The following is a 16,842-nucleotide window of genomic DNA, read 5'->3' as shown; positions in this document are numbered from 1 at the left end:
TGTATGTAGATGAGTGAGCGGATGCATGTGTATCTATTGATATGTTCTGGAAAGAGTGAGTGAGAAGCCTGAGATTGGGTGTGAGGTAGATTCACACTCTCCACACACACACACTCAGTGTCATGCTTCATCCATCCACTCACTCACTCCCGACACACACACTCACCCAAGTGTCTTGCTGCACCCACCCAACTTCCCGGTCCCACACGCAAACTCTCACTCACCCCCACACTCATTCAGTGTCATGCTTCATCCACCCACTCACTCAGCCCTGCACACACACTCACTCAGTGTCTTGTTGCACCCACTCACTACCCATCGTGCATCCACCCATCCACCTGCTCCCACGTACAAACACTCACTCATACCCCATTCACTCACCCCCCCACACACACACACTCAATGTCTTGCTGCACCCATCTACCACACTCACTCATCCACCTGTTCCCACACACACTCACTCCCTCCACCCCCTCACTCACATCCTCCTTCTGCGTTCCTTCCCTATTAAAATATCATCTTAGTATAATCACACAACAGAAGGAGGATGTGGTAGTGGTTTCAAATCATATTGAAGAACCAAATCCAGATGATTCTGAATTTGACATTCCTCAAATTAAATTGGATAATGAGGAAATTATCAAAAATTGGGATAAATTATTGAGTTACCTTCTGGAGGAAAATCAAAATGGCCTGAAAGAATTATTACAATCACATGGAGATATGTGTGAGAATAAGCTGGGAAGTACTAAAATAATTGTGAATGAGGTAGATGTAGAAAATGCTGTTCCAATTCAGCAATATCTGTATAGACTTAACCCTTCCAAGTTGGCACATGTTCAGAAGGAGAAGCTGATGTTTACTCGATCTGAAATGCAGCAGCCTGAAGTCTTGATTAACCAGGTAAAACTGGCAAAGACTGAGAAGGAGAACCAGTTACTGAACAATGATGTGAATAAGGAAAGTGAGCAAGTGTGGAGACAGATGCAAGACAAGTTGACTGGTTTGGAACTGTTCCTCAGTTGTTGAAATTACCTGAAAATAAATTGCAGGATTTTCAAAAACAGTTCATCATGTATGCCAATAAAAATGTAGATAAATCAACAGTCATGTGTGATCTCAAGATGGAGATTGAGGAGCAGAAGTATTTTACTCTTGCAGACAAAAGAAAGGGACAACAACATGAAGTGAGACTGTTGGATGAAACTGTACCATCATTCGAAATGAACTGATGGAATAATGAATCTGCACAGATTGCATAAATGTGGATACCCAGTGAAACAGTACTGTTCACAACTGGTGTTCGAGTAAATTCCAATGATTTTTGCGGCGGTGTAACTGCCACAGTGATTTGTGGAACCATGGTTGCAACAGATTTTTACACTGAGGAAGACAGTCTGCTGTGCATCTTTGCCAAAGAGTGTGCAGAAAGGGATGGTGAAGATCCAGAGCTAACAAGGGAGTTGGACTGCCTGACAGAGGAACTGAGGCCAATTAATAAGAAAGAGGACAGAGATAAAGTGACCTTTCTGGATGGCCTTGACCACACACATGTGAAGTTGAGAGATATGCATTGGGACAGGCTCTCTTTGACAAAGTTTGTGAGCAGTTCAATTTTCTAGGGAAAAAATACTTCGTTTTGACATTCCGAGACTCCCAAAATCAATAGAACTGGTTGGAGTTAGCGAAGGAAATTAAGAAGCAATTCTGAAGTGGTTTGTGCCAGTTTGCAGCCAATGTAAAGTTTTACCCTCCAATCCTGCCTAGCTCTCTGAGGACTTTACCGGAACTAATTTATACTCGTAATGATGAAATTGAGCTCAGACTTTGAATCATAGCAGGATTAAGGACCCAAGGAGGTTTTGAAAAGGAAAGAGGAAGCAGTTGAGCAACAGTGTGTTGAGAAAATAAGGAAAAGAGATTGTGATGGCTGATGCTTAATCACAACTTCGATGAAAGAAGCAGAAATGTTCAATGGTGGAAAAAATGACTGAAATGGACTATACTACTGTTATATTTGCATGCTTAGATTTAATAAAATATTGTAGAGTACTAATAGCGTGAAACTTTGCATATTGATAGTTCTTTTTTTAGCGGAAAGTAAAAGTTTATTTATTAAAGTTTATTTATCAGTCACAAGTAAGGCTTACATTTACACTGCAATGAAGTTCCTGTGAAATTCCCCTAGTCGCACCTCTTGAACGTAGAAACTACTGTAAGGGAATCAGAAGACAGATGTCTTTCTGTATTTGTCCAAAGGGGTTAAAGGCTGGAAATTTAGCATCCATGTGAGCAATCCATTTTTGGTGCCAATTGGTTCTGAAGGAAGATTTATGTCTATGGGGATAGTGCTTAAATTTGAACTATAGAGATAAATAGCTGCTAAGAATTATATTTTGTCATGTTTAAGTATTTTCAATTGGTAAAAGTTATGCTAATTCTTTTTGTTACATTTTAACTGTGTTGTTAAATAAAGTTTGTTTTAATAAAAGCTTCCCAGTGAGTCATCCGAATCATACCTGGAGTGAAACGCCTTATGTTCTCCATAATGCCAAAATCAAAACAAGTTGGGGTCTAGGCTAACTTCACAATATACCTTGGAGTTTCTTATCTGGTCTCTAACAACTGATATCTCATAAAGTGATGGAACAGTGTGATCTCTTTAACGCAGTGGAAATCACAAAGGAGTGGTCCAAAATCCTGGCACAGTGTCACTGCTAAAAGTGTAGCGGAAGCTCTGGTCAGCCAGGTCTTTGGAAAATATGAACCGGATTTTGGAATGTGGATCGCTAAATGAAAATATTGCTACGGGAGATTATAAATCTATATCTCAGAGTGGAATTTAGACCCTCTCATATAACAATCATCTGGGGAAATCCTGAGGACAAATTGCAAATATCAACTTTTGGTGCTGATCAGACAATTGTAGCTTCAAATGTATTTTGTTATCCGTAGTAACCTTAAATCTGTGTGCAAGTGTTATGCTAAAGGAGGAGTAGAGGAATATTGTATTCCATTTTTAAAATGTTTAATAAATGTTTTCTTTTGTTGTTGGAAACTAATTAGCAGTCCTGTGACTCCGTTTCCTTTACATTTGGTAAAAGTAAAAAAAAACTCTTATGATCTTTTGAGATAGAGTTCCACTCTGGGATCCTCCTGTCCAGTTATTACACCAACTGAGATCATAACAAAAAGTGGGGCTCATCATCTGGAATATCAAAAGGTGGGATATGGGTTATTAGTGACAACCTGGTGAAAATTTTGAAATGTGGAAAATAAGTTACTGGAGGCTGAAGAGAAAAACTGGTTTTGGGATTTATTGGTAACTGGTGTGATCTGTGAATTCTTAAAGAGTGAGTGCATCCGTATCTCTGGTGTAGGTGCCCACTTACGCCAGAGGTATTGAGGCCCGGGCCAAAAAAGGGAGCTACCATAAGATATACTATACAGATTAGAATCCAAAATGGCATTGGGAAAAGCTTTCTTAAAGATGGAAGATGCAACTCTAACTGGTTTACAGAAAGTAATCAAAAGTTGGTGAATGGCCAATAAATTTGAATTAGGATTACCTCCAAGATTAAAAAAAGCTGACATGATGGACAATCTAGCGAAACATTTAAAATTGCAAGGGTTGCTTAATAGATCAAATATTCCGTGAAGTGAGGAAATTGAAATAGCCAATCTTCAGTCGCAAAGAGATACAGAAATTAATAAGTTAGAGATGCAGGAATAATGGAGGAAATAGGAAGGGGGAGAGCTTTCCAACGGAGAGGGGCGGTACTCTGACACAATAGTTAGCACTGCTGCTTCAGAGTACCAGGGACCGGAGTTCATTTCTGACTTGGGTGACTGTGCGGAGTTTGCACGTTCTCCCCATGTCTGCGTGAGTTTCTTCTGGGTACCTGGGTTTTTCCCACAGTCCCTAGATGTGTAGATTAGGTGATTAGCCATGGTGAATGCACGTGTTTATGGGGTTAGGGCAGATAGGCCTGGGTAAGATGCTCTTTAGGAGAGTTGGTGAGGATTCAATGGGCTGAGTGGCCTCCTTTTGTATTGTAAGGATTCTATGGATTATATGGGAATGAGGAGAGAGAGAGGGAGTTTAAAAGGGAAATGGAGCAATATGAAATGGAAGAGAGAGACTTCCAACATTGCACACAGGCAGCAGAAAACTAAAGGGCAGCGCAGACAGCCGTGGAAGGTGGTTCTAGATTGGAAACTAGTGAGGAGATGTTCTAATATTACAAGCACTTCCCAAATTCGCGAATGAAATGCCGAGACATTTTTTTTATGCTTTTGAGAAAATAACCGAATGGATGAAATGGCCGGAAGAAATTTGGACATTGCTTTTACAAAGTAGATTGAAAGGTAGACATAGTGAGATGTATACATCATTCTCAGAAAAGGTACTGTAGATTATGATGTTGTAAAGAAGGATATCCTTATTGAGTGTGAGTTAGTTCCTGAGACATACAGACAGAAATTTTGAAATGCAAGAAAACAACATGTACAAACTCATTGAATTCTAGAGAGTAGAATCATAGAATCCTATGCAGAAGGAGGCCATTCAGCCCATCGAGTCTGCACTGACCACAATCCCACCAGGTCCTATCCCCATAACACCATGCATTTACGCTAGCTAGTCCCCCTGACACTAAGGGGCAATTTAACATGGTCAATCCACCTAATCCGCACATCTTTGGACTGTGGGAGGAAATCGGAGCACCCGGAGGGAACCGACGCAGACATGAGGACAATGTGCAAACTCCACACAAACAGTGACCCAAGCCAGGAATCGAACCAGGTCCCTGGCGCTATGAGGCAGCAGTGCTAACCACTGTGCCATCCCAAAGCAAAAAGAGTAAAGCAAAATAATTTTGACCATTGGATATGTGCATTACAGATAAAGAAACCATATGAAGCCCTTAGAGTGATGATTCTTTTAGAATAATTTAAAGATTTGCTTCCTCTGATTACTAGGTTGAGGAACAAAAATTAAAACTGCTAGACCGGCAGCAAAATTAGCTGTTGATTATGAACTGGTTGATAGAACCAAACTTTTTTTCCATAATTCTTTTAAACAAGAGAAGGATAAAAAGTGGGAAGATGAAAAGAAAACAAATGGTGAAGAGGTGGAACAGTTGAGAAGAGTCAGGAAAATTCCCTTCGGATCAAAAGGTGTTGAGGGTGGAAGTGACATTTGCAGGCTTAAGTGTTTCCATTCTAACACAGTGGGACATATTAGGGCAGATTGTAGGAAATTAAATGGAAGATGAGTTGCAGTAGTGGGAAAGGAAGCAGCAGAAAAATGAATGACTGTTAAAACTACAGCAGTAGTGCAGGTAAAACATGCTCTTTCAGAATCAATAATGAAAGGGGATAGATCTCAAGATAGTTCAGAGAATTATTTGAGTACAGAGGAAGGAAGTCAGGCTATTGGAGGTTCTGAATGCTTTGTTTCAAAGTGCTAGGTTTTCCATTATTTGTCTAACCAAATAAATAAATCACTTAAGATTTTGAGAGATACAAGAGCAGATCAATCATTGATGATACAATTTGTGTTCCAGAAATTTTAATGAAAGAAAAAGTACTCATAAGAGTGATTAATGGAAGGGATGAACCTGTTTCTTTTTGTAAAGTTAATTTATGAATGGAATTGTGAATGGAATTGTTACAGTGGCAATTATTCTAAATGATCTATTAGAGGAATAGATTTCATCCTAGGTAATGATCTGGCTTGTGGAGACGGCCAGTGATGATTCTTAGAATCTTAGAATCATCACTGATATGACGGCCAGTGGTTTGCAACAAGTTACTAATAACGATGTTCTTACCAAACCTTTGCAAACTACTGTGGAGAAAAATGACTCACTTATTGCAAATAACAAGCAATTGAAGAAAAACATGATTAACACCGAAAATCAACTCTAGAGCATGAAATAGGAGTTTGCAAATGAAAAACTGTTGAGAACAATCGAGAATTAATCAGAGAAAGTGGAATATTTGATTGAAGACTTGAACTGTCTAAAGAATAAACTTGAAAAAGCAAAATTTGCAAAGGTTGATCTTCAGTTAAAACTTGGTGAATTTCAACCATCAGAAGTATTTATGAAGTATCGTGCAAAATGCCTTGAACAAGAAAAGGAAGTTCTGGTAAATCAGATTAATTGGTTGAAACTGACAATGGCTTAACAATTCATTGTGAGAGGAGCAATGAGATTTTTGAACTTCAAAGCAAAATGGAGGAAATGAAAAAGAAGATGGATGGTGTGGAGTGTTGCAATTTGAAAGTTAGTGTGAATAAAAACTCTTTGTTGAATACTGATCAGGTTGAGCAAATAACTGATACAAGTAAGATTACTAATGCATCCAAGTCAGTAATGGGCGATAAGAAAACAACTGAAGTACCTGCAAAATTAGGGAAGTTCGAATTATCAACCAGAAGTGCTGACATTGCAAAATAATCTGAGTCAGTGACCTAAGACTCTGATGTAAAAATGCTTGTCGGTGATACACACAAAATGTAGCGTTTGGAAGAAGGGGAACTGAACATTTTGCCGAAGACCATTCAAATTCTACTGAGAATTGAACTGAGATAGTTCAGACATTGTGCAAAAAGGTTGAAGGATTAGAATGAATTTTGAAAGTTCAGAGAAAAGACATGATTGACATGTCTCAGAGTTGAAAAGAACATATTTGAAATGGGACTGGGAGAAACAACAAGATCATAAAATGTTCTAAGAACAAACAAAGCAAGAATACAATACTATTCTGGGTGAACAGAGAAAATATCTTAATAATATTATTGAAACAACAAAAAACGATTTTGTCAAGGGAAGAACTGAAATATTAATACACAAAAAAATGACATTTTGACTTTGTTAAATCAAAATGCTAATTTAACACGTGTGGATTTGGAAAGTGGGTTTGAGAATGGAACTATGCCTACAAGTGACAAAAAGGACAATTGCACTGTAGACTTAAATGAAACAGTCTTTTCTGAATTAAAAACCTGAAATCAAAAGAAAAAGAAACAGAAGACTGGAGTACGATAAAGTTACCATGTTTTGATTCCGATGTTGATGTTATTGTTTTTGTTTTGGTTAAATCATTGTAATTATATAAAATGACCTGTGCAACTGTGAACTAAGAAAAATGTACTTGTATGATGTAATAAGTAATGTGGTTAGAGATTTGCCTTATTAGGTTTGAAAAATGGGTGTAATTCCAAGATACAGAATTGTGAAAATGTCTTTCTTTCCCAGGGGGAGGTGCTAGGAAGCCATATAGTTACTGTTAAGGGATTTATATTTGTATGGGTAAACATTAGAAATAAGGTATAGTCTTAGGTAGGTTTAATTTAATGTTTCCATGTTGGCAAGGAAGCTGTGGTAAGTTTTCAGGCTAAGTGAAACGGTTAATAACCATACAAGTTTAAAGATCATATAAGCTGCTCGACTCGATCGCACAGGGAAAGAATTATACAGTGCAGAAGGAGATCATTCGGCCCATCGTATCTGCACCGACCACAATCCCACCCAGGCCCCCTGACACTAAGGGGCAATTTAGCATGACCAATCCACCTAACCCCACACATCTTTGGACTGTTGGAGGAAACCGGAGCACTCTGAGGAAACCCACGCAGACCCAGGGAGAATGTGCAAACTCCACACAGACAATGACCCAAGCCGGGAATCGAACCCGGGTCCCTGGCGCTGTGACACAGCAGTGCTAACCACTATGCCACCATGCCATCATTATGCCACCATCATTGTTTATGATTTACATAGATGATTTGGAGTTGGGGACCAAGTGTAGAGTGTCAAAATTCGCAGATGATACTAAGATGGGTGGAAGAGCAAAGTGTGCAGAGGACGCTGAAAGTCTGCAAAAGGATATAGATAATCTAAGTGAGTGGGCGAGGGTCTGGCAGATGGAGTACAATGTTGGTAAATGTGAGGTCATCCATTTTGGTAGGAATAACAGCAAAATGGACTATTATTTAAAAGGTAAAATATTGCACCATGCTGCTGTGCAAAGGGACCTGGGTGTCCTTGTGCAGGAATCTCAAGGAGTTGGTTTGCAGGTGCAGCAGGTAATTAAGAAGGCAAATGGAACTTTGTCCTTCATTGCTAGAAGGATGGAGTTTAAAAACAGCGAGATTATATTGCAGCTGTATAAGGTGCTGGTGAGGCCACACCTGGAATACTGTGTACAGTTTTGGTCTCCTTACTTGAGAAAGGATATACTGGCACTGCAGGGGGTGCAGAGGAGATTCACTAGGTTGATTCCAGAGTTGCGAGGGTTGGCTTATGTGGAGAGGCTGAGTAGACTGGGGCTATACTCATTGGAATTCAGAAGAATGAGGGGAGATCTTATAGAAACATACAAGATTATGAAGGGAATAGATAAGATAGAAGCAGAGAAGTTGTTTCCACTGGCGGGTGAAACTCGAACTAGAGGGCATAGCCTCAAAATAAGAGGAAGCAGATTTAGGACTGAGTTGAAGAGGAACTTCTTCACACAAAGGGTTGTGAATCTGTGGAATTCCCTGTCCAGTGAAGCAGTTGAGACTACCTCATTGAATGTTTTTAAGGCAACGATAGATACCTTTTTGAACAGTAAAGGAATTAAGGGTTATGGTGAGCGGGCGGGTAAGTGGAGCTGAGTCCACAAAAAGATCAGCCATGATCTTATTGAATGGCAGAGCAGGCTCGAGGGGCCAGATGGCCTACTCCTGCTCCTAGTTCTTATGCCGCCATGAAAGCTATGAGAAAACCACAGGTCTTGATTAAAGCAGACCAGATAAGCGTCAAGGGCCATAAAACTGCATGTTTTACTTCCACTGAATTATTTCCAGCTGCAGCTTGTCAGTACCTGTTATAACGAGGGTTTACTGAACTGGGTTTAAAGGACATGTGACCCATAATGAGGGACTAGCATTTGGAGCACTGCGAAATGCTGGTCAGAATTGGAATATTATACAGTGTGTGCTTGTCGGATTCTAGAGCCTCTACAAAACAACAGAAAGGTAATCGTTGCTCATCCGGCAGTAAGGATACTCCTGTAGCAAACAAATTAAAAACAACTTCACAAAATAAGTCAAAGTAAAAGTTTAATAAAGAAATTTAATTACACTACCACCACTTGGGCCATGCCCTGGGTCACAAACGCTCCCCCCATCCCCATCTGCTTTCTATTTATACCGGGTCAGCTGACCATCACAGCATGTCACCATTGGTTACATTGTAACAACCGTTGATATTAGGCCATTGAAGAAGGCATTTAAAATGGTACAGTTGGGCCCCACTCAGTGAGGCATAGTCACATCAGAGACGGAGATAATCTCTGGGGGCTTACTTTGTGAAAGTAATCACAGTTTTTGTCTGCAAGTTACAGATTCACTGACTGGGGTAATTCCACCTGCCTGGAAAAACATCAGATTACTTGTTTGATGCCTGGTGAAATGACTCGTTGTACATCAATGAGACACAGGGAAAAGTGAACCGCAGGCTATGCGGGGGAGGCTATGGCAATTGCCCATGAATATGTCAGTTGCTCCAGAGATAAAGGACAAAAACAGGTGAATCTAGCTACCCAGACTCCCACCAGATTGAAACAATCAGGGATACACCATTGGTGGACATATTTGTTCCAGGAAAGGCAGGAAACCACCTGACCAATTTGTGGGAAATAATCAGGATGGAGGTGACCATAGGGACAGGGGTAATATTATTATGGGCCACCATGATGCGCTATCTGTTAAGTTGCAAGTTCTGACAGTACCTTACTATGCTCCTGTGGCAGCCTGTAAAAAGGAAGAAGGGGGAAAATTAGAAACTGAATTTCACAGCAGCATAGTTTAGGATACCTCCTCCCATCTGGACAGCTGGCCATCTGAAGGATTTGGAGAGGTGTTCTCAACATCATATTGGCCTTTTGGGGTGGTTACCCAATGGCCAAAGGAGGGGATTGAAAGTGTTAATAATCACACAAGTTTAAAAATCACATAAGCTGCAAGTCAGGGAAAGCTATGAGAAAACCAGAGCTCTAGATTAAAGCAGATCCAGAAAAGCATCAAGGAACATAAAACTACACATAAGACTTCCATTGAATCATGTATAGCTGCGACTTCTCAGTATTTGTTAATAACAAGGAACAATGGACATGGGAGGTTGACAAACCATTGGTCAGACATATAGCTATCATACTCATGTCCGGAGGGCGGTAGATAGTAAGAAAAAACCCTTGCTTGATGGTATTATAATCAAGTAGATGTACACATGTTGTGATTAGTTAGTAGCATTCTTACTTTATGCATGATATAAACCTGATCAATAGTTGTGAATGGACAAAGATAACTTTGATACAAATGTAATCTCTAATTGGTATATGCTAATTACTTGTAATCAAATCGGGAAGAATATCTATTTGTGTAACTGTATCCAGTGCTCTGGACTACACCACCATCTTTGAGGAGCCCATCAGGATGTATACCTTGTTGTCATGCATTCTCTCTGATGCAGTTGAGTGCCATGCAAGATTGGGACCAATGTTCTTTGGTGGGGGGGATGTGCTGGTGAAATGCCATGAGACAATGGAGGCTCAACACTATTCATCCTGCTGGAGTAAAGAAGAAGCTGTGTGGGTATGTGCCTGTAGTGTCAGAGGGGGTGGTGTGAAGGAAATCAGAAATTCACAAAGGGGAAGCATTTGAGTGGAAGTCACAGATGAAGCAATGAGGGTCGGGGTTCTGTTAAGATTCCTCAGTGCTCAATGTGGTCTCATTCTTTCAGAGCATGATTCTAGAGAATCATGGAGCCTGTTGAGTTGGCATTTCTACTGATTGGGATTGCCCAGCTGCAGAGATGACGATGTGCTATGGCATGTAGCCAGGACCAGCAGCATGCAGCTGCTCAGGGAGCAGGACCACACATGGAGGAACAAAGACCGTTACCAGGCAAGCAAGGATGCCAAGGGCTTGGCCATCTAGCAGGGATGCTCCAAGTGCAAGAGCTGATAGACAGCATCCTCTTAAGTCACCATGGCGGCATGCAGTGCCATTCAGGAACCATGAGGGATTCCAGTCGTCTGTGTCCACACAATGGGCTTCATGCCGGTGTGTGCCCGTTTCCTGGGGATTGCTTATGACAGCCACATCTTGAGCCACTCACAAATCCCAGCTGTCTTTCCATGGGCCAGATCCTCCTCTGGGTTCAGGAAAACCTAACTGACACGCTGTCACAGCTCACAAACTGCATGTGACCCATGTGTGACTTCATATGCCATTTTTGTCTCTTTGTACTGAGGTTGGGTTTGCAGTGGATTTTGTGAGCCGTGCTGAAGTTCACCAGGGGTGTGGGTGCAGAGGTGGACCTATTAAAAGGCATGTCTCAGTTCTCCGACACAGTACCTAGCTTCCAACAGTATTTAAAGGCTGACACTGTTCGAACGGCACCCTAAACTCCATCCCCACCCACATGCCATACCAGCCCATGTCTCGCCTCAGATCGTAGCCATGATGTGGAGATGCCGGCATTGGACTGAGGTAAGCACAGTCAGAAGTCTCACAACACCAGGTTAAAGTCCAACAGGTTTATTTGATAGCACAAGCCACAAGCTTTCGGAGCGCTGCCCCTTCATCAGGTGAGTGGGAGTTCTGTCCATAAACAGGGCATATAAAGACACAAACTCAATTTACAAAATAATGGTTGGAATGTGAGTCTTTACAGGTAATCAAGTCTTAAAACTACAGACAATGTGAATGGAGAGAGGGTTAAGCACAGGTTAAAGAGATGTGTATTGTCTCCAGCCAGGACAGTTAGTGAGATTTTGCAAGCCCAGTCAAGTCGTGGGGGTTACAGATAGTGTGACATGAACCCAAGATCCCGGTTGAGGCCGTCCTCATGTGTGTGGAACTTGGCTATCAGTCTCTGCTCAACGACTCTGCGTTGTCGTGAGTCGTGAAGGCGGCCTTGGAGAATGCTTACCCGAAGTGTTCCCCAACAGGAAGAGAACACTCTTGCCTGGTGATTGTAGAGCGGTGTTCATTCACCCGTTGTCGTAGCATCTGCATGGTCTCCCCAATGTACCATGCCTTGGGACATCCTTTCCTGCAGCGTATCAGGTAAACATCGGCCGAGTTGCAAGTGTATGTACCGTGTACCTGGTGGATGGTGTTCTCACGTGAGATGATGGCATCCGTGTCGATGATCCGACATGTCTTGCAGAGGTTGCTGTGGCAGAACACTTCAGTGGTCACGGGCATTCGGCCTCTGATCTTCGGGTAAGCGTTCTCCAAGGCCGCCTTCACGACACACGACAAGGCAGAGTCGCTGAGCAGAGACTGATAGCCAAGTTCTGCACACATGAGGACGGCCTCAACCAGGATCTTGGGTTCATGCCACACTATTTGTAACCCCCACGACTTGCCTGGGCTTGCAAAATCTCACTAACTGTCCTGGCTGGAGACAATACACATTCCTTTAACCTGTGCTTAACCTTCTCTCCACTCTCATTGTCTGTACCTTTAAGACTTGATTACCTGTAAAGACTCGCATTCCAACCATTATTTTGTAAATTGAGTTTGTGTCTTTATATGCCCTGTTTGTGAACAGCACTCCCACTCACCTGATGAAGGGGCAGCACTCCGAAAGCTTGTGGCTTGTGCTACCAAATAAACCTGTTGTACTTTAACTTGGTGTTGTGAGACTTCTTACTGTGCTCGCCTCAGATCACCATACCACCTCTATAGCCTTCGGCTTCTGTTGCGTCAGTATCGCAGCCTAATATCCATATTCCACAAACATTTATATGGACAGTGCTAACTAAGCCACGCATGACTTGCTGAGATGGTAGTGCTGATAATGGTAATAATCAAAGTTTTGAAGATTTCAAGTGGTGGGCTGTGACTATTTCCTTTAACAGCTTGTTCCATTGTGGAATTGTTTTTGTGAAGATCATTGATACACTCTCTTAAAACAAACAGGCTTTATAATTTGTGTAAATGCTACCACATGTTTTGTTATTGCCAGAGGACAACAGTTATCAGTTTCTGTCAATTTACTCAGCTCATTTCATATTTCACAGAATATGATCAGCCTACTTTTCTCCCTCCTTTGTCACTCGCCCAATACTATGTATGGTCCTCCGATTCCATCCAATATCAATGGAATTTGAAACCCACACAGACACGGGGAGAACGTGCAAACTCCGCACAGACAGGCACCTGAGGCCAGATTGAACCCGGCTCCCTGGAGTTGTTGGGCAATAATGTTAACCACTGTGCCACAAAGGGACAATCTGTTATTACAACTTGAAATTGTCATCCCTCCTCAGATGATGTACTTTAAACGGGCTTCCAAAGCCCCACACTACCAGACAAAAATGTTGTGCGAGAGGAAATCCGATTGTCATTCTCCAATTAAAATTGGAAACCCTATCAGCAGGGGGAAGCAGCGGTGGCAGTGTCTCTGGAGCTGAGCCTGGCCCAGTAGTGCAAAAGGGTAAGGAAAGGAGGGTAGTGCTAATTGGGGACTCTACGGTGAGGGGGTCAGATAGGCGTTTTTGCGGACACAGACGGGACTCTCGGATGGTGGTTTGCCTCCCTGGTGCAGGGGTCCGGGATGTCTCTGGTCGAGTCCCAGAAATCCTGAAGGGGGAGGGAGAGGAGCCGAAGGTCGTGATGCATATAGGTACTGCTGACATAGGTAGGAAGAGGGAAGGGGTCATGAAAAGAGAATATAGGGAGTTAGGTAGACAGCTGAGAAAGAGGAATGCAAAGGTAGTAATCTCGGGATTGCTGCCTGTGCCGCGGGAGAGTGAGAGCAGGAATCGATGGAGAATGAGTGCGTGGCTGAGGGACTGGAGCAAGGGACAAGGATTTGGGTACTTGGATCATTGGGACCTCTTTAGGGGCAGGTGTGACCTGTTTAAAAAAGACGGGTGGCACTTGAATCCCAGGGGGACCAATATCCTGGCGGGAAGGTTGGCTAAGGCTACTGGAGAGACTTTAAACTAGAAAGGTTGGGGGGAGGGAATCGAAATGAGGGGACTGAGAGCGAGGAGGTTAGCTCGCAAATAGATAAGGAATGTAGACAGGGTAAGAGGGAGGTTAGACGAGTGATGGAGAAGGGAAGTGCTCAGGCTGAAGGTCTGAGATGTGTCTATTTTAATGCCAGGAGTGTAGTGAATAAAGTGGATGAGCTTAGAGCGTGGATTGCTGCTTCGAATTGTGATGTGGTGGCCATTACGGAGACTTGGATGTCTCAGGGACAGGACTGGGTGCTTCAGGTGCCGGGTTTTAGATGTTTCAGGAAGGACAGGGAGGGAGGCAAGAGAGGGGGGGGGAGTGGCACTGTTGATCAGGGATAGTGTCACGGCTGTAGAGAAGGTGGACGCCGTGGAGGGATTGACTACGGAGTCTCTGTGGGTGGAGGTTAGGAACAGGAAGGGGTCGGTAACTTTGCTGGGTGTTTTCTATAGGCCGCCCAATAGTAACAGAGATGTTGAGGAGCAGATGGGGAAACAGATCCTGGAGAGATGTAGGAATAACAGAGTTGTCGTGATGGGAGATTTTAATTTCCCAAACATAGATTGGAATATCCCTAGGGCTAGGGGTTTGGATGGAGAGGAGTTTGTTAGGTGTGTCCAGGAGAGTTTCCTGACACAGTATGTGGATAAGCCTACTAGAGGAGAGGCTGTACTTGATCTGGTGCTGGCTAATGAACCTGGACAGGTGGAGGATCTCTCGGTGGGTGAGCATCTTGGGGATAGCGATCATAATTCTATCTCCTTCACGATAGCATTGGAAAGAGATAGGATCAGGCAGGCTAGGAAAGTGTTTCTCTGGAGTAAAGGGAAATACAGTGTCATCAGGGAGGAAATTAGACGGGTAAATTGGAAGGAGGCATTCTTGGGGAAAAGTACCGAAGGAAAGTGGAGGATTTTCAAGGAATGTTTGTCTGGAGCTCTGCATGACAACGTTCCGATGAGACAGGGGGGTGTTGGTAGGGTACGGGAACCGTGGTGCACGAAGGTTGTGATGAACCTGGTGAATAAGAAAAGAGAGGCATACAGAAGGTTCAGAGAGCTAGGAAGTGTTAAGGATTTAGAGGAGTATACGGGATGTAGGAAGGAGCTTAAGAAGGAAATTAGGAGAGCGAGAAAGGGTCATGAGAAGACCTTGGCGGGTAAGATTAAGGAGAATCCCAAGGCTTTCTACAAATATGTCAAGAGTAAAAGGATGAGATGTGAAGGCATAGGACCCTTAAAAGGTGAAGGGGGAAAAGTTTGTGCGGAACCGTTAGAAATGGCGGAGGTGCTTAATGAATACTTTACCTCGGTATTCACGGTGGAAAGGGATCTGGGTGGTTGTACTGCTGGTTTGCGGTGGACAGAAAGGATCGAGCATGTGGACATAAAGAAAGAGGATGTGTTGGAACTATTGAATGGCATCAAGGTTGGTAAGTCGCCGGGACCGGATGGGATGTACCCCAGGTTACTGTGGGAGGCGAGGGAGGAGATTGCGGAGCCTTTGGCGATGATCTTTGCATCGTCGATGGAGACGGGAGAGGTTCCGGAGGATTGGAGGATTGCAGATGTGGTCCCTATATTCAAGAAAGGGAACAGGGACAGCCCGGGAAATTACCGACCGGTGAGTCTAACCTCAGTGGTTGGTAAGTTGATGGAGAGGATCCTGAGAGACAGGATTTATGATAATCTAGAGAAGTTTAGTATGATCAAAAGTAGTCAGCACGGCTTTGTCAAGGGCAGGTCGTGCCTTACGAGCCTGGTTGAGTTCTTTGAAAATGTGACCAAACACATTGACGAAGGAAGAGCGGTGGATGTGGTCTATATGGACTTCAGCAAGGCGTTCGATAAGGTCCCCCATGCAAGACTTCTTGAGAAAGTGAGAGGGCATGGGATCCAAGGGGCTGTTGCCTTGTGGATCCAGAACTGGCTTGCCTGCAGAAGGCAGAGAGTGGCTGTGGAGGGGTCTTTCTCTGCATGGAGGTCAGTGACCAGTCGAGTGCCCCAGGGATCTGTTCTGGGACCCTTGCTGTTTGTCATTTTCATAAATGACCTGGATGAGGAAGTGGAGGGATGGGTTGGTAAGTTTGCTGACGACACCAAGGTAGGTGGTGTTGTGGATAGTTTGGAGGGATGTCAGAAGTTGCAGCAAGACATAGATAGAATGCAAGACTGGGCGGAGAAGTGGCAGATGGACTTCAACCCGGATAAGTGTGTAGTGATCCATTTTGGCACATCCAATGGGATGAAGCAGCAGTATAATATGAAGGGTACCATTCTTAGCAGTGTAGAGGATCAGAAGGACCTTGGGGTCCGGGTCCATAGGACTCTTAAATCGGCCTCGCAGGTGGAGGATGCGGTCAAGAAGGCGTACGGCGTACTAGCCTTCATTAATCGAGGGATTGAGTTTAGGAGTCGGGAGATAATGCTGCAGCTTTATAGGACCCTGGTTAGACCCCACTTGGAGTACTGCGTGCAGTTCTGGTCACCTCATTACAGGAAAGATGTTGAAGCCATTGAAAGGGTGCAGAGGAGATTTACAAGGATGTTGCCTGGATTGGGGGGCATGCCTTATGAGGATAGGTTGAGGGAGCTTGGTCTCTTCTCCCTGGAGAGACGAAGGATGAGAGGTGACCTGATAGAGGTTTACAAGATGTTGAGAGGTCTGGATAGGGTAGACTCTCAGAGGCTATTTCCAAGGGCTGAAATGGTTGCTACGAGAGGACACAGGTTTAAGGTGCTGGGGGGTAGGTACAGAGGAGATGTCAGGGGTAAGTTTTTCACTCAGAGGGTGGTGGGTGAGTGGAATCG

The 16,842-nt window shown here is 43.3% G+C and overlaps 1 long non-coding RNA gene across 1 annotated transcript in view; it reads left to right on the top strand.

The window, feature by feature from the left end:
- The window catches only part of LOC144495943 (uncharacterized), a 43,303-nt gene that overhangs the window by 1,099 nt on the left and 25,362 nt on the right, over positions 1 to 16,842 (top strand). The gene's annotated exons all lie outside the window — the stretch shown is intronic.

Source organism: Mustelus asterias, chromosome 7 (genome assembly GCF_964213995.1).
Source record: "Mustelus asterias chromosome 7, sMusAst1.hap1.1, whole genome shotgun sequence".
NCBI lineage: Eukaryota > Metazoa > Chordata > Chondrichthyes > Carcharhiniformes > Triakidae > Mustelus > Mustelus asterias.
The sequence above is the reverse complement of the archived record's forward strand: the minus strand, read 5'-3'. Positions and strand labels throughout refer to the sequence as shown.